This window comes from Rhineura floridana, chromosome 3 (genome assembly GCF_030035675.1).
Source record: "Rhineura floridana isolate rRhiFlo1 chromosome 3, rRhiFlo1.hap2, whole genome shotgun sequence".
NCBI lineage: Eukaryota > Metazoa > Chordata > Lepidosauria > Squamata > Rhineuridae > Rhineura > Rhineura floridana.
Window position 1 is genome coordinate 63,631,206 of NC_084482.1, and position 19,994 is coordinate 63,651,199.

The 19,994-nt window shown below is 45.0% G+C and overlaps 1 protein-coding gene and 1 pseudogene across 2 annotated transcripts in view; both read left to right on the plus strand.

The window, feature by feature from the left end:
- MGAT5B (alpha-1,6-mannosylglycoprotein 6-beta-N-acetylglucosaminyltransferase B) overlaps positions 1–19,994 on the plus strand; it is a 284,082-nt gene that overhangs the window by 22,371 nt on the left and 241,717 nt on the right. The window lies entirely within an intron of this gene.
- LOC133382710 (5S ribosomal RNA) lies at positions 351–469 on the plus strand (annotated as a pseudogene).

Below are 19,994 nucleotides of genomic sequence, written 5' to 3' on the forward strand. Positions count from 1 at the left end.
AACAGCTTCCCCCAGGATTGCGCTCTCAGTCACAATGCTGTTTTGCAAAACAGGGAGCAATCCTGAAGGATGTTGTGTTGCAAACGGCTTTCCTGGATCATTCCCTCCTTGTGGGATGTTCCTCCCAAGATTGCTCCTTCCTATGTGCTACTGTTTTCTGTAGGGAAGCCCTTTTGCATAACAGCATCACAAAAGATAAATTGACCTTGCTCTCGGTTGGAAGGGGAAGGGGAAGGGGAAGGAGACACGTCTCCTTCCCTCACCTCCTCTCCGCCATATGTTTAATTAGGGTGGGGTTTTTTGGAACATGAGCACTGCCACTGAACTTGTTTGGGAATGGCTCCAAGCTGGGGTATGGCCATACTACCCTGAACACACCTGATCTCGTCTGATCTCAGAAGCGAAGCAGGGTCAGGTCTGGTTAGTACTTGGATGGGAGACTGCCTGGGAATACCGGGCACCGTAGGCTTAGAGGAAGGCAATGGTAAACCATCTCTGAATACCTCATACCATGAATATGAATATATATATATATATATATATAAAGATTCATAGGGCCGTCATAACTCGTAATCGACTTGAAGGCCTATAACAACAACAACCAAGCTGGGGTGGGTGGCCCCCAGGTCGACCCAGGGTGGGCTGCCTGATTCCCCCCATCTGGAATGGATCCACAGGTGGATAGGGTGGCCTGCGCAGGGCCCTAGTAAACTCCCCTGTTGTGCGTGGACTTTGCAGCTTTCATCACAGCTGGAGCCTGGCAATGGATAGATGATCCCTGTGTTATATCTTCATACCTAAACATGCCTATGTTTATAGTTAATAGTCAAACCCATGTATTCCTTCCCCCAATCCAGATCTAGATGCAAGAAACCCTGTGTTTGGACATAACACTAAGGGCTCATTCACACAGGAACTGCACTTCATATTAAAGATGCAGCTTTTGCCATCGTGATAGATTTGCAAGATTTACACTTCCTACCTTCCAATCCACTGTTTTCCTTTCACACAAGTAGGCATTCCTCTGGAAAGGTTTCGTATCGCTGTTTTGTTGTAGCCCTGCCCACAATTTTACATGTTTACTCCTTCCAGAGTATCCATATTGCTAATGGAGAAGAGGTGGGGTTTTTTTGTCTGTTTCATTGTTCCTTGTCAATTTCATGCCTCAGGGAGAGCCTTGGGGTGCAATTGACACAAAACTATATGAAACTGATTAGAGGGGGGAGTGAGTGAAAGGTAAAGTAGGCAGCGGCCACAGCTTTTGCAGGCAGCAGAGAGAGGCAGCCGGTGATGGGGCATAAGAGAGTCTGCCCAATAAAAAAAACAGAAGCAAAGTGCCTACATGGAGGAGCTCAGCGAAGCTGAGATGGTGTTTCCTTTCCTTTTCACATTATAATTGCATTGGTTTGTTACTGATTTAAAGGGGAAAACTGTGTTCTAGCTTTTGCTTGCCCGCAATGTCATGTGAAGCATGCGAATTACAAAGGGATGCAAGTAGCACCAGACACACACTAAATCGCCATGTGGATGAGCCCTAAGTCATGTTTTTTTTTCCAACCAATTGTTAGTCATTTCACAGACTAGCAAAAGCTATGGCTTGTTTTCCTAAAGCTTGGCTAGTTTTCTAGCTGCTCTTGCCTTGTGCCTTTGTGGCTTTATATCATGGTTTCTTGGCAGAAAACAAGCAATGGTTAGTCTGTAGCCTGGGTTCAGATGTTCAAACACACAATACTTTGGCTGAACAAAATGTTGGCTAGTATTATGTGTGAACAGTGCTTTTTTTGGTAGAACAGTGAGGTGCCATTACTCATATATTGATAAAAGTGCAGTTGGTGCCAGCACAAAATGGCTGGCATGAGCAGCAAACAAAGAGGTGTTGGTACTCTGAACCGATGAGTACTGTCAAACAAATAAAGCCCAGTATGTGAACCAGCCATGGACTCAGCCACTCCTGGGTTGCAAAACACACACCTTTGCCATCTGTTCCTGGTGATTTGTTTCTTCCAAGTATTTTAAGAGCAGCTTTCACCTCACATTCTAAAATTACTGGTTCTTCATCATACAGTTCCTCCGTGAATGAATGTGTCATCCTGGCATCTCTTTTATAGAGTGCTTCAGTGTATTGCTTCCATCTTCCTTTTATTTCATCTCGGTCAGTCAGTGTGTTCCCCTGTTGATTATTCAACATCCCTAAAAAAAGTAAAGGTGTCCCCGCACTTATAGTGCAAGTCGTTTTCTCACTCTTAGGGTGTCTTGCGACGTTTACTAGGCAGACCGTATATATGGGGTGGGATTGCCAGTTCCTTCCCCGGCCTTTCTTTACCCCCTAGCATATGCCGGGTATTCATTTTACTGACCACGGACGGATGGAAGGCTGAGTGGACCTCGACCCCTTTTACTGGAGATTTGACTTCCTCCTTCCGTTGGAATCGAACTCCGGCCGTGAGCAGAGCTTTGGCTGCGTTACCGCTGCTACCACTCTGCGCCATGGAAGGTAGACCAAACCATATATGTTTTCTGTCTGTCAATTATTACTCACTGGAATTGGATTGGCTGTCAAAGTGAGTTTATAGCAGCCCATAGAGTAGGCAGGAAAGGGTAGAGAATCTTCTTAACTCTTACTCATTTCTCAAACCTCTTTCTGAAGTGAAGGGTCAAGTTTGGAGCAGCCATGTTAAAAGGCAGGGAGGGCATTCCAGGCAGGGGGTTGCCAACCCTGCTTGAAGATGACTATCTTTGCAGAGGATCCCTAGTCAAGCTTTACCAACATCACAATCCAAACCATATCTACTCACAGAGTTTGGAAGTAATTAGTTACAAAAAACAAATTACTTGTAAGTTATTATTTTTTTGAGGAACGAGTGGGTAATTCCTTTACATTTTGATTGTAATAGAACGAGGAGTAATGTTATTACTTTTGAGTAGTAATTGTAATGTTTCCAGCATTACTGTTGGGCATTACTTTGGGGGGAGCAGGGGAAGTTTTCTACTCCTCTGATGAAAAACATGGGCTTCTGTGCAGCATTGCTCTGCCCTCGTGCTCTGCGGGTGGGTAGGAGGTGATGAGGGAGGAGGTGGAGGGTGACACGGGGGTGGAGTGGAGAAAACAATTGTTAAAAAAATGGACGATGGTGGAGAAGAATGGAGCCAGAGGGCAAGAACATGGATAAAGGAGAAGGTGTGTGTGTGTGTGTGTGTGTGAATACTGTGTTTGCACTTGGCACACAAAGTGCCCTCCACCACCCTCTTTGGCTACTGTGCTGCATTTGCAGTGTTTTAACATTTTTGCATCTCAGGCAAAAATGTTTGCTTGGGTAAGTGTCCCTTAGTTGGTGTCAGGACAGGATCCGGGAGGTGGTTAAGTGAGGGAGATTATGCTTGCTGTATGTGTGTGTGTGGTTGCACTTGGTTTGACATGCAAAGATCTGAGTAGTGGCCTCTGCCTCCCTCCCCGCCTCCCTTAACAGCGGAGAGACCACCATTGCTATCTTATGGATAAAAGGAATTATTCTACAACCTCTGTGTGTGTGTTTACTTTTAAAAATGAATAAATTGCAATTACTGTTACATGGCTCCAAAAAGGAATAAATTACTATTACAATTGTTCAGAAAGGAATTGATTACTTTACCGTTACTCAAAAGTAATCACTACAATTACACTTAAGTTACTTTTTTAAAAGCTAGAGTGCCTACAAGGTGCTGGCCTTGGCTGCTGCACACTAAGTCACCTAAAACAACATTTAAAATAATCTTCCAGGCTCTGTCTACTCAGAATTAAGTCCTATTGAGTTCTATGGAGCTTAGTAAGTGTGTTTAGAATTGCAGCCTTTGGGGCATCCATCTTTACTCCTGAGTGCTGCCATATAATGTGTGCACAACACTAGGCTCCTTTCTTTCTACAATGGCCTTCTGGTGGCCTGGCCTGAGGGCATTTAAACCCTTCTTGCTAGAAGCAAGTAGGCTAGATTAAATGTTTGCTACCCAGGCTCCATCTTTTAGCTACGTTTTCTTAATTTCCAATCAGAGAAATGTTTTTTTTTAATTGTATGCTCCAAGCAACTGTGGTTGATGCTTAATGTATCATGCTTAATGACATCACGGGTCTGCCCGTGACATCTGTGATGTTCCTGTATTAGTGTAAATAGGGTAAGTGCTGTTTGTATAGGAGATACATGGTAAGTAGAATGAAAGAGGAAGGGGGAGTGAATGGGCAGTAGAATGCTGGATGATTGGCTGAATGTTTAAAATGGCTGACAGTATAAAAGGAAGAATGACAGCTAAATCTGGGTGGACGTTGGTGGACTTGAGAGGGTTGTTTTGGTGGGTTTTGAGAGGAGATTGTGTGGAGAGTTGGTGGATGTGAGGAGAGGGTGGAGTTCGGATTAATACTAAGACCAGTACCTCAGGAATAGATGTAACCATATGCTTAAGTGCCTTTTAAAGAAATCTTGTTATCTTTGTTATATTTAATAAATACTTTTGGTTTACCAAAGGCCTGATCCTTGGCTGGGGTTTCACAGACCAGAAGGGAGGGTAAGGTAATGACCAAGGCTGAAGAGTGACAAATGGTGGCAGCGGGGAAGGGAAGAATATAACACCACAAGTATTCAGAGCAAACCAGAATTATAAGCAGTCTGAGTAAATCAAAGGGATTGGGACAGTTTAAGCACGCAGTCACAGAGGTAACCTAATTGAGGGAGACTCAGGCCGAGTCTCTGGGACTACTAGTTATAGGACGTGACTGGTGGTGCTGCCTAGCAGGGGGATCTGTTGAGATCTGTGCTAGAGTGGGGAGAGAAACCATAAAAAAGGACAGTCCGGACTGGTGGAGTCCCTGGTGGTGCCTAGAGACAGGCAGTAACCACGAGCAGGTAGGAACCTGACAGGGAGAGCCAGGGAAGGGCGTCACAACATCACTAGGGCCTACCCTTGAAATCTCAGGGTTTGGGATGCTTCTGACCTGGCAGCCCTAGTTTTATTACTATTACTAGTATGCTTCCAAAGTTTCCTGTGGCTGCTGTGGGGGTTGTTTTGTTCTGTTTTAATGGCATAATGCATTTATATTTATGATTAAATGTGTTGTTAATCAGTTCTCCAAGTCACTTACAAATCAATCATAATAATATCAGACACACCTCTGCGGAGAGCAAGTTCCACATTCATGGGTCTATCATTGAGAAGGCCGTCTCATAATCTGCTACTCCCAAACCTCTGAGAGCAGCAGAACCACCAGGAGGACCTCTAATGCTTGGGGGTTGCATAACTAAAAGAATCTTGTTTGTTATGGAAATTAACTAGACAAATCACTTCACCGACTAAGAATGAGAATGCCCACCATGTATAGAATCGAGGAAGTGCCATCAAACTGTCGATCCATTCAGTGTCCAGAAAGGGTGTAAGAATTATGGTGAAAATTTTATTGTTATAATTAGTAGCTCTGTAATCCATATTTTTGCAATTAAAAGTATTAGAGGTTTAAAGTCTAGAATATTTCCCATAGACTAGAACAGGGATAGCCAATGTGGTGTCCTCCAGAAGTTGTTAGACTCTGACTCCCATCAGCCCCAGCCAATGCAGCCAATTGTCAGGGATATTGGCAGTTACAGTCCGACAACATTGGAAGAAATCACATTGGCTACCCCTGGAGATCATAACGGGGTAGAATATATAAGTCTGACTCACTTTGGTGGCTTCTTGCAATGTTAAATTGTGATTTAGCATTACATCCAAAGAAAGCCAGTACTTTTTTTCTATCTGCATCAGTAAAGTGATTCAGGAGTAGATGGAGAGGACAGATAAGCAAAGGCATGGGGCAGTGTTATTTATGATACAGTTTCAGAAATAGCCTAACTGTTCCTCATCTTAGCCTTTCTATTTTTTTTTAGGTAGTAGAGATAGTTGGAGTAGCTACCAATTTTGCAGCCTTTTTTTAAACCAGGCATTCAGGTGTCTCTGCTTAATCGTATCTAGTAGAGTTGTTACAAATCCCTAATGACTATTTTATCTGAACACCTACAGAGTTGATCAGGCCAGTCAGTCATCAGCTCGCAATGCTAGGTGTTTAAATGCTGCTGGGAAATGTTCATAATGCTGTGGCGCATTTCAGAACTGCACATGGATACATAATGTGGCCACACAATGGGAGGCCAAGTATCAGTGCTTTCAGAAAGCCAGGGCTTGGTTCTGATTTCTACTGTGCTGCTGGAAAACTGACACAATTCCACTGACTCACTTCTAGTAGTATTATTCTTATTTTAATCAGGATCTTTGCCAGATCAGAATCTGGTCTTCCAGCAAATGACCTAAATTTTCTTAATGATGCATTTCAGTTAGAATTCATCATTAATCCATCAAAAAGTGATGGATTGTTAAAACAGCACATGATGTGGGCACAATAATAGAAGCGGATGCAGGTTTCATTACATTGCCAATGAGCCTCCAGAGGTGCAGTTGAAAAATTAAACCAGTATGCAGTGACTTAAGGAATGCACACAAGTAATCTTTAGCTGCCAAAGTGATTGTTAATTGCCACAAAAGTACACCTTGGAGATAGTAACTTGGGGTTCTCTAGAGATAACCCAAGACCTGTTGATGCCTCATGTGGAAAATCCAAACTAATCTTCAGTAAAAATATAATAATTTAAATGATTGATAGCCTGGTATCCTGTTGTTTGAAGTCTCCCCTTTGCCCAATGGTAGGGTTGACTGAGGGTTTGCTCTGTAGCTTTCCCAGTTGTCGCCACTCCTTTCCTTCTGTTCCAAAATAATGTTCAGCTCTGCCCTCCTGCTCTGTCCACCTGTCTGTCAGTCAGTTCACTCATTTCTCCCTTTTTCTCTAAAATCTGTCATTTGCAAACTCCCAGCAAGGGTAAGTTTTGGCTTCTTTCTATATGACCCAATTTCAGTCCCTCCAGTTCCTTGAGAAATCTATGTCCATAAACCTGTTCAGGCCAGCTACTTCAGATATTGTGATATAGACCCTAAGTGTGTACAGATACGTGTGTGGACCCAAAGTCTCCCTTGCATGGATGAGCTCCATCTGCAAATATGTGCAGCCAGGGAGAGGTATGGCTGGTGGCAAGGGGATGGGGGTTACCCCATGCAGCCCTGAGACTACCGTCATCCATGCTTCTAACATACAAAGGTGTTACAATGAGTTAAAATAGAAATGTTAAACTGAAATAAAATGAAATCAATTAAGGCAAAATGAAATGTCTGAGCTTTTTCTGCCATCACTGCTCTGTGCTGTGCCCTCCATTACACCTGTAGGTGCTAGCTTTACACAAGAGTTTACCAAAGTAGCTGTTTGGGGTGGGATAATTTCAATTGGAAAACAATGTGGGGGAAAGGGTCAGTTCCTCTCCCCTTGTGCCTTGGTCCCTATCTAGTCTACACCTCTCTTCGCAGCTGCTTCTTGTACAGAAAGAAAAGTGGGCACTTCTAAGCATGTTAACTATTTGAATATAGCATGCACATCATCTCTCAATCCGCGCACAGTGCATACAACACAAAGAGCTGGGGGTGTGCTTGATGGCGGAAGTTTAAATCTGGCTTGCATTAAACACTGGAGTGACACAGAAAGGAGAGAGCAGAAAACCTGATGATGCCTTGGTTGCAGAGAGCATCTCCTTTCTACATGCATGAATGGAAGCGAAACTCCCCGGTCACCAGAAGCAAAGGGGCTACTGTAGCTTGAACAGCTGTGTGGAAGACTGAATGTTGATATGTGCAGGTTTTCTTACTGCTGCATAAGAAGTTGTGTCTGACAAAGTCTTTTGCATACTTATTCAAGCAACAAGGGGCTGGACTGATAGCCGCTTCAGCACTGGCAATAGGACAATGTCCTGCAGTGCACCTGAAGGCAGCAACCTAGTTTAAGGAGTGTATGACAAACCTTTGGCACACCTAACTGTCTTGAGAACTTTGGTTAGTAGTATAAATATATAGCAGTAGTATAAATATAATATTTATATACTGCCTCACACACACACCCCAACACCTGAGTCAATGGCATCATTCTGCTTAATGACAGAGCTGGCCCTAGTGATACTCCATCCACAAAGAATACCAGTGATGATAGCAGTGGGAGTAGCCCCCCCCTCTCCATTTCATGGCATAGTCTGAAAGCACATGATGCAGCACCACCATTGCTGGAGTCAAACATGTCTGGCTCCAGTCAGTGCCTGGATGGGAGTCAGACTGGGAACCACTTGTGCGATGCAGGAGGAAAGGGTCAACCCCCCTTCCCACATGCTACAATCCTGACTGAACATTTTAATGCAAGCCTACCTAGTTGATCCTTGCCAATGCAGCACACAAACTGAAACACAGCTGTCCTTCACAATTTACATTTCTTTGAATTGTGAGATGCAATTCTCAATGACAACAAGCATTCAGAAATGTGTATATTAGGGAAACGTGCACAAAACTGCATATATTAGTGAAAATAACATACAAAAATGCATTCTGTTAAAGGAAAATGGCTTGCAAAATCGCATACAAAAATGTGTGTGTGGAAAAATGCATGGCATATTAAGAAAAATAGGTAGCTAATGCAAAATATAGTTTGATCCTTCGATAGTCTGGTCTTACATAATTTCTCTTTGGGAGTGCATTTGCAACCCTGAGGCTTGTTCTTGTGCACTGCCATGTGTAGAGGATTCACACCTTGCCACAGTGTGAATCAGCTCTAACAGGTCAGTTTGGAGGACTATTGATCTCAGCATGCCTCAGGGAATTTTTCCAGGAACAATAGATTATGGGATAGTAGGGTCTCATCTCCTGGCAGCACCAATGAAAGAGCTTGTGCCATTTGCCTGTGCATGGTCTTTAGGCAGATTTTTTTTTTGTCAATGAAGCAACCCCACACCATTTCTATATTATTATGTGTTCACTGAATTCAGGTCTTTCGCTTGCATAACTGGGACTTCTTTGTTACAGAATGTAGTTGCAGTTTTCATAGAGACATGATTAGATGAAGCATGCCTTTTGTAGAGGACTCCCACTCTAGTTGCAGATGAGCCTGTTTTTATAAGCCTGGTTTTAGAAAGACTGACTGGCCTGTGGTTCATGTTGGATTGTCTGGAGAATTCCAGACGTGTACTGGGCCAATGAGATTTGCTTGCTATCGAAGAAAGGTAGAAATGGGATGCGAGACTTCATCTCACCTGCAGTGAGGCTTCTGGCAGTTGTTGCTGTTTGCGACCAACTATGATGTGCGTCAAGAATTGGATGAATGGAATAGCATCCTCAAGAGGGCTTCCTCTTTTAATGAGGCAGCTGACTGAATTCATAGCACATAGCAAGGTCTGAGACATCATTTTACAACTAAGCTGTTCAAATATAATGGCCATTTCCAGAAATCCCACAGTGAAGAGCTCAAGTACTTCTTCTGTCTGTCTTGGTTATTTAAGATTAGAGGTATTAACTGTGATGTGCTCGCCAAATTGTATCTCAAAACATCTTCCTGTGAATCTTTATGCTGCCTGTTTACCACACACAGTATCTCACTCTAATTCATTTCTTGCCTGACTGTCTGGGGAGAGTTAGTTCCATGGCCTTGTATTAGGGCTACCCTATGGGTGATACTCAGTGTGACTCATACTCAGAGTTGTTCTATTGAAATTAATGCTTAAATCACTTAAGTGGGTCTATTTTGAGTATGTTGGATATCACCAAATGCCTACAAAACATTTGGAAGCTTTTATTTATGCATTTTTGCATTCATTCTGTTTTTTTAATTTTATCATTACTTTTTAACCCCACATTTTGTCATATAATGCATTTTTGTATATTATCTTCACATACATTCATTTTTATGCACGCTGCCCCCTAATACATGAATTTTTGTAAATATTGGTTGGTTGGCAAACTGCATTGCAAAATTTGAATCAGTGCAAATTTTGAAGGATGGCTGTGTTTCTGTTCTCATACTGTTTCAGAAAGTGCAAATTTGATAGATTTCAGCTTGAAATGCAAACTGGATTGAAATTCTTGCCCATTCCTACTTACCAGGGATTGTGAGAGTGTACCTCTATGTGGTTTGAGACCACCTTATGCGTTTATAAAGCAGTTTTAATTCTCATTTTTTTATTAGTAGGGCAATCTTTACAAGCAGTCTTCATTCCATATATGAAGTGCTTAATTGCAGTTCCCCCTGGGAAGGCTGATTAGCTCCTTTTATAGCAATCTATTGTTGAGAGGGGAGTAGTTATCTTTTTTCTCCAGCAGCTGAGGCCACCCCCCCCAATCAAAATAGGATGAGCATTCCTGACCCCATAGGGCATGAAGCAGTTAAGGTTATTTGCAGCACAGTGAAATGAAAATGTGTCCGTTTCCATTATGGAAGGGAGTCCTCCTCTAAAAGATTTCAGTGCTGTCCAGTGTCTATCAGCCATATGCGGTGGCCTCTGAAACACACAGACAAAACTCCAATGGGAGCTAATGTTCATTTCAGTACTGGTTGGCAGCCAAGAGACAGTCACAAAATGCTGACCTAAAAGGGCAGCAGTTGTCTGATAGGGGACTAATTTCTCCCTGATTCTGGCCTCACCAACTTTGATGGGAAGCTTCTTTACTTCTGCTCCTTCCTCTAATCACGTACAGGAGCCCAGAATGACAAGCCTGTTTGTCCAATTTCCGAACCAGAATCTGTCTTTTTTTGGAGCTTAACAAGAAAAATGAAGAAAGTCCCGAAGGCTTTTGTTTCAGAGCCTGGGGCTTCTTTCTTGACAGCATGCCTCTTTTGCTCCAGCTCCTATTTTGTGGAGCATTAGGCAAGCGGCTCAGGTGGTAGGTAACAGGGCTTCTCTAGATTTAGGAACTTCCAACAGACAAATGGCCCTTAAGCAAGTGTGGCCTTTCTTGCAAATGTACTGTCTTAGAAATCCTTTCTGTCATCTTCTTGATATAAAATGTAGGTAGGGCACAAGGCCATATATATGCCAGGCTGCACACGGCTATCTACCCAACCTACCATGTCTGCTTCCTCTATGGAAAAAACCAAATTGGACAAGCATGTTGGAATAGATTTATCAGATGTCTAGGGAGGGAAGGAGCTGTTAATTTCACCTTCTCAGTTTCTCATTTTTCCAACCTTAAATTCAGTTCTTCACATTTCTGCAGCAATATGAGATTTTTGTTTTTAAATCCTCATGAAAATTCAGCAGTATTTTAGTGAGACTTTCTCCTAGGAAACACATTTTTGTATGTAGTTTTGATGTGTACATATTTTTGCAAGCAATTTCTCCTAATATTATGCATTTCTGTATATTGCTTTTACGAATCTATGCATATTTATTTACAGTTTCCCCTAATATATGCATTATTTGTACACATTGGTTGGTTGGAGAAGTGCACTGCAATATTGAGAGAAGTTAAAATTTTGAAGGATGGCTGTGCTTCATTACACATATTGGTTTGAGAAGTGTGAATTAGGTAGTTTTTCCTTAAAATGCAAACAAAATCAAATTTCTCCCCCATCTCTAGGTAAGGCACAAAGCCTTCTACTCACCCGTCTGCCTACACTGCCATTTCTGCTTCAAGACCCCTATGAAAGGGCATTAGTAATAATAATAATAATAATAAATTTAATTTATGTGTCACCTATCTGGCCAGTGGCCACTCTAGGCGACGTACATGTAAACAGTTAAAATACAATACAATAAAATAGAATAATACAATATAAAATATAATAATACAATATAAAACAGTACAGCGATGATAACAATACTAATACAGGGTAAGAGGCAATTCAGTCATAAAAGTTAACCCTCCCTGGAAATCCCAAAGGCCTGTTGAAAGAGCCAGGTCTTTAAGGCTTTACGGAATACATTTAGGGAAGAGGCGTGCCGTAGATCTTGTGGGAGGGAGTTCCAAAGGGTGGGGGCCGCCACTGAGAATGCCCTCTCTCTAGTTCCCGCCAATCTAGCTGTTTTTGTTGGCGGGATTGAGAGAAGGCCCTGTGTGGCTGATCTTGTTGGGCGGCTTAATTGGTGGCGTTGAAGGCGCTCCTTTAGATAAACTGGACCGAGACCGTATAGGGATTTAAAGGTTAATACCAACACCTTGAATTGGGCCCGGAAGACAACTGGAAGCCAGTGTAGATCAAACAACACTGGTGTGATATGATCCCGGCGGCGACTATTCGTAAGTAGTCGAGCCGCCGCGTTTTGTATAAGTTGTAGTTTCCGGACCGTTTTCAAGGGTAACCCCACGTAGAGCGCATTACAGTAATCTAATCGAGAGGTGACCAGGGCGTGTACTACCAGTGGGAGCTGATGAACAGGAAGGTAGGGTTGCAGCCTTCGTATGAGGTGTAGTTGATACCAGGCTGCCCGACTCACTGCCGAAATCTGAGCCTCCATGGACAGCCTGGAATCAAGTACAACCCCAAGGCTGCGGACCTGGTCCTTCAGGGGTAGACTCAGCCCATTGAACTTCAGGTCAACATCTCCCAACCTTCTCTTGTCCCCCACGAGCAGCACCTCAGTCTTATCGGGGTTCAACTTCAGCTTGTTCCTTCCCATCCATCCACTTACGGATTCCAGGCACTTGGACAAGGTCTCCACAGCCAACTCTGGTGAAGATTTAAATGAGATATAGAGCTGAGTGTCATCCGCATATTGGTGACACTGCAGCCCAAATCTCCTAATGATTGTCCCCAACGGCTTCATATAAATGTTAAATAGCATGAGAGAGAGGATAGAGCCCTGTGGCACACCACAATTGAGAGGCCAAGGGTCTGAAACCTCCTTCCCCAGTGCTACCTGTTGGTACCTATCGGAGAGAAAGGAACGGAACCACTGTAATACAGTGCCTCCAATTCCCAATCCCTCCAGGCGATGTAAAAGGATACTGTGGTCGACAGTATCAAAAGCCGCTGAGAGATCGAGGAGGACAAGAAAGGTGAATTCTCCCCTATCTAATGCCCTCCTCATATCATCTACCAGAGTGACCAAGGCTGTTTCAGTTCCGTGACCAGTCCTGAAACCCGATTGGTATGGATCTAAATAATCCGTTTCATCCAAGTGTGTCGACAACTGGTTGGCCACCACTCGCTCAATGACCTTGCCCAAGAATGGTAAGTTCAAAATTGGGCGAAAGTTATTGAAAACTTGGGGATCCAAGGAGGGCTTCTTCAAGATGGGCTTTACAATTGTCTGCTTGAAAGCTGATGGCATCACACCCTCTTTCAAGGATGTGTTTACCACCGCTTTGATCCCCTTGCCCAATTTCTCTCTGCAGCTCATAAGGAGCCACGATGGGCAAGGATCAGTTAGGCAAGTGGTAGGCTTCACAGTCGAGAGCACCTTGTCCACATCCTCAGAAGGGAGAAGCTGAAACCGATCCCAACTTACCGGCATGCAACTGGCCAACTCTGGTTCACTTACTGTATCCATGGCGCATGGAATCGAGCTCCGTAAGTGTTCAATTTTATCGGCGAAGTGCTTTGCCAATATGTCACAGGAGGCCTTTGACTGTTTCAAGGGCTCCTGGACAACTGGACTGACCAGGCTTTGGATCACCTGGAACAGCCTCCTGGGACAGCACTCCGCAGACGCAATAGAGGCAGCAAAGAAAGCCTTCTTCCCTGCCTTTATTGCCACTTGATAGGCAGCTACTGCTGCTCTAACCTGTGTCCGGACATCTTCAGAGCGGGATTTCCGCCACCGGCGTTCTAGTCGTCTCACCTCCTGTCTCAGAGTACGCAACCGTGGTGTATACCACGGTGCTAACTGAGTTCTATTCAGGGGGAGAGGACGTTTCGGAGCCACCCGGTCTAATGCCCTGGTGATCCCATCATTCCACTCCCTCACCAGGGTTTCGACCGGGCGACCTTCAGCATGTTCCAATTCCCCTAGCGCAGTCAGGAATCCATCCAGATCCATCAGGCGCCTGGGGCGGACCATTCTAATAGGTCCTTCGCCCCAGCGGAGGGGGTGTGGCATTGAGAAGTCTATGTTTACCAGGTAGTGATCTGACCATGACACAGGGGTGGAATAAACCAATCCCAACTTCAGAGCACTTCTGTCCTCACCCAGGACAAACACAAGGTTGAGAGCATGACCGGCTACATGGGTGGGCCCAGTATTACTAAGGTGCAGTTCCCAGGAAGCCATGGTTTCCAGGAAATCCCGAGGGGATCCAGTGAGAGTGGTCTCGGCGTGCACGTTGAAGTCACCCAGCACTAACAATTCTGGCGACAATGCCCGTACAGCCAAGACCACCTCTAGCACCTCGGCCAGGGAGTCTGCTGTGCAGCGGGGTGGGCGGTACACTAGCAGGATCCCCAAACTGCCCTTCGGGCCCAACCTCCAGTACATACAGTCAACAAATTGAGTCCTATGGAGACGAGGTCTGGCAAAAACCAAGGACTCTCAATAGATGACTGCCACACCCCCTCCCCGCCTTCCCACCCTCAGCTGCTGTGCGTAATGGAAACCTGATGGACACATGGCCTCAAGAATGGGAGCAGAGGCCTCGTCCAACCAAGTCTCCGTAATACATGCCAGGTCTGCCCGCCCATCCAAGATCATATCATGGATGAGCGAGGTTTTTTGTGCCACAGACCTGGCATTACATAACAGCAGTCGAAGGTTGGTAGGAACCTTGCGTCCCCCAGTTTTCATCTGGTTCTGGGCCGACCCGGAACAGGGGATGGGTATAATGCATCTATCCCCTGTTCCCCTATTCTGGCGTGGTCTGCCAGCAGCACCTTTCCGGCGCCGGCCGCCCAATTTTTCTATAACTTGGCCCCTCACCTCCCTCCCTGGCTTGCACATGCCTCTATCCCTATCTGCCAGTCAACAGGCCACCCACCCTAAAACAGTATTGGTCCGGAGACCTGCCTCCGTACCCTATAACAACTGAAAATTAATTAAAATTAAAATTAAATTAAATTGAACTAATATCAAAATAAATTTTGCCCCAATTCACATTCATACATCCATACACACCCCATCTCGAGCCAGGACAGTTCCTTCCACGCAGTCCAGGCACCGCGCCATAGTCAGCAACAGCAGCCCAAAGTGGGAACGGCCTGAAAGTAGCCCCAGCAACAGTAAGGTAGCAACACCCGGGTCGTGACAGCCGACCAGAGTGGTAGTCGCAGCGGAAGCCCGAAAGCCACCCAACCGCAACCAGCCGCAATGATGGAACACCCGGGTGAACAGTGGCACTAAGGCCAGGATGGTAAGTCCGCAGCAGAAGAATGACGGGCTCGGGCCACAGTGATGGTATCCCATGCGGCACGAGCAGATAGGCAATGGCGGCGGCGACAGCGCAGGCCGCTAAGACAATGTCCCAGCGGCAGCGCAGCCCGCAACGGCAGGAGCAACGGCAACGGCGGTGAACTGGCAGGCCACAACGATGGTTCCCGGGGGGCAACACGGCCTGCAGCGACAGCGATGGCGACGACGGCGATGCAGGGCCGCAACCGCAGCGCCCCGGTAGCAGCACAGCCCGCAATGGCGGCTGCACCTGTGCGCGAGCGGGGAGGCGACAGGAGCGGTAGCGATGCAGGCCCAGGCAGACATGGGCGGCAGCGGCAAAAAAACAGGCCGCAGCGATAGCTCCACCCCAACAGCTATGGCAGCACCCCGGCAGCTGCACAGCCCACAACAAAAACACAATTGGGTAAATACATTGAAGATTTCCTGGTTTGCTGCTGGGCCCACTGGGTTCTGGCGGTGGCAGCAGGGCTTTGCAATCATGCCAGGAATGGGTCTGGCATGGCTTCAAAACCTCTCCATGCCTGTGCATGGGGTGGGGCTATTTAAGCCCTGCTCTGCTCTCCTCTAGCCGCTGTTCAGTCTTGTGTGGCGCCCACTGAACTTCTCTAAGTACAGCGCAAGAGCCGGGGTAGAATTGTTTTGGGGCTGTTAGCCATTAGTTTTGCTGACAGCCCCCCCCCCCGTACTGTTATCATCATTTGGCTGATTGGGTAATTCCTGTAAATAGGTTAATTTGGTAATGTTTGGCTGGTATGTGCAGGATGTTCAGGGTAGGGTTTGGTGCCCCTTTAGGCACTCTTTAAGATGAAAGGTGAGACCTAAGACTTGCCATCCAGGTTGTGAGGCCTGTTAGCTAGGTAGGGTTCAACTTTGGGGCTGTGGGGCCCTAAGAGAGGGTGATGGCTCAGGAAGGCCTCCCTAACCACCCCTAGGGGTTGGGGCTGTTGGATGGGGGTGAACCTTGAACCACCTCCCTTTCACATGTCTCTGCCCAATTTGTTAACAGCTAGGCCCCAACCAATCAATCTGCAGATCATCTGCGTAATCATTTCATCATCATTTCCACAACTGGCTTAATTTAAACTCAATGTGCCCCTTTGTTTCACCCACATTTCACCTTGTCACGCCTCTTTATTTCATGACTGCAGTTTAGGGTTGCCAGGTTCATGGCCTGAGACTGATCCTGTATCTTTAGGAGAAGAGAAAGTCCGCCAAGTGCAGGTGTTCTTGCTACACTGTAATGAGAAAAACCACAAGGTGGAATTCTCCCTTCTCCCTGCACAACTTTTAAAGATACAGAAGACCTCTTGGTTCCAAGAGGTCTTCTGTATCTTTAAACATTGTGCAAAGGGAAGGGAGAATTGATAATTTAATATTCCCTTACATCAGAATTCCACCTTGTGGTTTTTCCCATTACAGGGTTGCAAGAACACCTGCACCTGGCTGACTTTCTCTTCTCCTAAAGATACAGGATCCATCTCAGGCCATGAACCTGGTAACCCTACTGCAGTTGCAATTGTCAGATGCCTGGGTTTTTGTTTGAATACTGTTTACTAACATGCATGGATCGGAGATAGCCTTATGGTCTGAGTGACTCTAGAAATGTTTTGACATGTCAACGTACCCTGCAATGTGTGACCAGATGGAGAACAGTTATGCAAGTGGATAGTTCTGCAAGCTGCCTTCAGATGGGCCCAGCAGCAAAAGGGGCAGGGGGAGCAACACTGTTGCTGTCAACAGCTCCTTTGAACTACTGTTTGGGAACATTTCTATGCCTCGTTTCTCTTTTCTAACAATTTGCCTCGTTGCTTCAGCATAAATCTCCCACAAATTTTAAATGTCTTTTTGAATGACACTGCCCTCCACGCCACACAGTCTCGCTCACACACAAACAGCCTGAAGCAGATTAACAGCACAATCATATGTATGTTTACTCAGAAGTAAGTCATGTCGAGTTCAATGGGGCTTTCGCCTAAACAAACAAACAAACATGCACAGGAGTGCAGCCTAAGACACCTAAACTAAGGTCCTACCTGCACTATACTTTTAAAGTAGCATCATACCACTTTAAACAGTCACAGCTTCCCCCAAAGAATCCTGGGAACTGTAGTTTGTTAAGGGTACTGGGAACTGTGCCTCTGTGTTAGCTCTCCTAACAGCTCTCAGCACCCTTTACAGTTCTCAGGATTCTTTGGGGGAAGCCATGACTGTTTAAAGTGGTTTAAAGTGGCATAAGGGTGCTTAAATGTATATAGTGCATGGGGCCTAATTCAGGATATATGCTTTGGTCCCAGCTTCCCTGACATATTCCAAGTCAGATGAGAAAAAACTGTAGACCAACAGCTCAGAAAGGGGGAGGGATTGAAACAGTGCCATTTACAATCAAAGTGTATGAAGATTTCAGCCCCTGCAGGATGGTCTAACATAGCAGATGAATAGAGGCTTGCCAAAGAGAGGCCCTCCTGCCTGGCCCTTTCTAATAGTGCTAAGGCAGCAGAAGCATTCTCTTTGACGTGGACTAAAATGTAAGTCCTGCTTGCTACAGCAGGCAAGGGAGGATCACTGTTTGAATGGGGCGGATGCTCAGTCACTGCACCACCTCTGCTGCCTTGGGGCTAATAAAAGGGTGGGTAGGCTGTCTCTGGGCTGCAATCTGACAACCCGAGAGCTCACCTTTCCCCCTTTGACCACTCAGCATCTTTCCAGTTAGAATCCAAGCTTCTGCTCATTTTCCACATGCCTGCTGTTTCCACTGGGGCATGCTGTCTGTCTCCCTGCCTTACCAGCGAAGTATTTCCCAGGCTGTGTTGGGACCTGTTTAGTTCCATTACAGTGCAACGAACAAACATAGTCCTTGTAAATGAGAAGCACAAACAATCAGGCAGACACACAGAGGTAATTGATGGGGGGATTTGGTGTTCAATCACTGCAGGTGAACAGACTGCCTGTTAAAGCGCAAACAGGTATGGCGTGAAAGGAAGCAGTTTAACGGGACAGTGGTGGCATTTAAATTGGGTGCAATTATTAGCTTGATTGGCATAAGCACACTCTTCATGCACTCATCCTCCTTTTCTGTTCTTCCTAGAGGGTTGAGGGAGAGGAACACAATACTAAATACAGCACAAAGCCTATTCTGTGCAGCCTTTCAGGCGGGGACTGAAAAGAAATTGTGAGTGACTGGCAGCTTATATTCTTGACTTAATCAAGCGCTGCCTTTAAGCTTGAGATCTCCCATTTCCGTTCATGTATGCTCCTTTCTTATAGGAGCATAGAATCTTTTGGCAGGGTCATCTGAGGAAACTGGCAAGATCTAAGTGCGATCGCTGTCTTTCTCACACGTGTCTCCTAGTGGCTCTGAAAGCAGTGTTGACCTAGTATGGGGCTGGCTTGAGGGAGAACACATTGCACTTTTCCTCACAGTGGGGCAAATGACTGTGTACACAATAGAGCCAGCCAAAACATGTCCTACCTGACGCATAGCAGCAAATGGTTGTCCTCCCTCCCACCATGCCAAGGGAGCATAGTACCCAAAGATAGTCAAGTGATTTTGGCACCTGAGGCAGAAAATGGCACAAGCATGTTTCCCCCTCCCTGGCAGTAAAAGTATTGTAATAACTATATACTGCCCTTTCATAACATGCAAGGCAGCCTCCAGACTGCGCTTGTTTTGCAGGAGGGATTCAATCATATACCAGAAATTTAGATTTGCGCAATTAAAATGGATTAAAGTGCTCTGTTGTTCTGGCACATCAACTTTACTTTTTTAAAAGTAAAGACTTTTTGTGGTTAGGAAAGTGATAGGAGAATTCAGTAAAAAGTGTGGGACAAATGAGACTGGTTAATGGGAGGAAGTACAATCACCATGTAAGCAAACTGGGATGAAATCAGGGTGAATGTTGATTGTCATATAATCTCCCTGCAAACAAATTGGAATGAATCCTCAGTAAAGACAGGATATCATTTAACCTCTGCATAAGCTTTGTGCAAGCAAATCAAGATGAATGCTCAATAAACAGGTCATCTCAAGGAGCTCTAATTGGGATGGAATGATCTGTCACTTTTGGTTCTCTGTTTCTGATTTTTCCTGTCTTAAAACTTGGTTCTCCACATTTCAGCAGCAATTTGCATTTTTTTAAAATCCTCATAAAAATTCTTTAGCATTTCAGTGCAAATTTATCCTAATAAATACATTTTTGTAGGGAGTTTTGACTAATGTACACATTTTTTGCAAGCAATTTATACCTATATAATGGATTTTTGTACATTATTTTCACTGATATATTCATTTTGTGCACACTTTTCCTTAATATATGCATTTATGTAAACATTGCTTGGCTGGAGAACTGCACTGCAAAATTCAGATAAGGGTGAATTTTGAAGGATGGCAGTGTTTCAATTCTCATATTGTTTCTGAAAGTGTGAATTTGATAAATTCAGCATTAAAAGCGAATTGAATTGAGTTTCTCCTCCATTCCCTGCCCCAGCATGAGTTACCTGAGGCAGCTGCCTCACTCTACCTAATCATAGGGCTGGTTCTGAACAAGCTCTCAAAAACTAGTACAAAGCTGAAACCAGAAGCAAGAGGAACCAAACACAGGGGCAGAAACATATATATGGGGCCACAAATGACCAAACCTCAGAGTGCAAACTGCATGTGTCTTGCAGACGGTAGCCATCTTTTCCCCCTGGCAGTATTCTTGTGCCTTTACCAACTGCAAGACAGAAACTCAGCCGCTGAAAGCTGGTGCCGGTACGGATGGG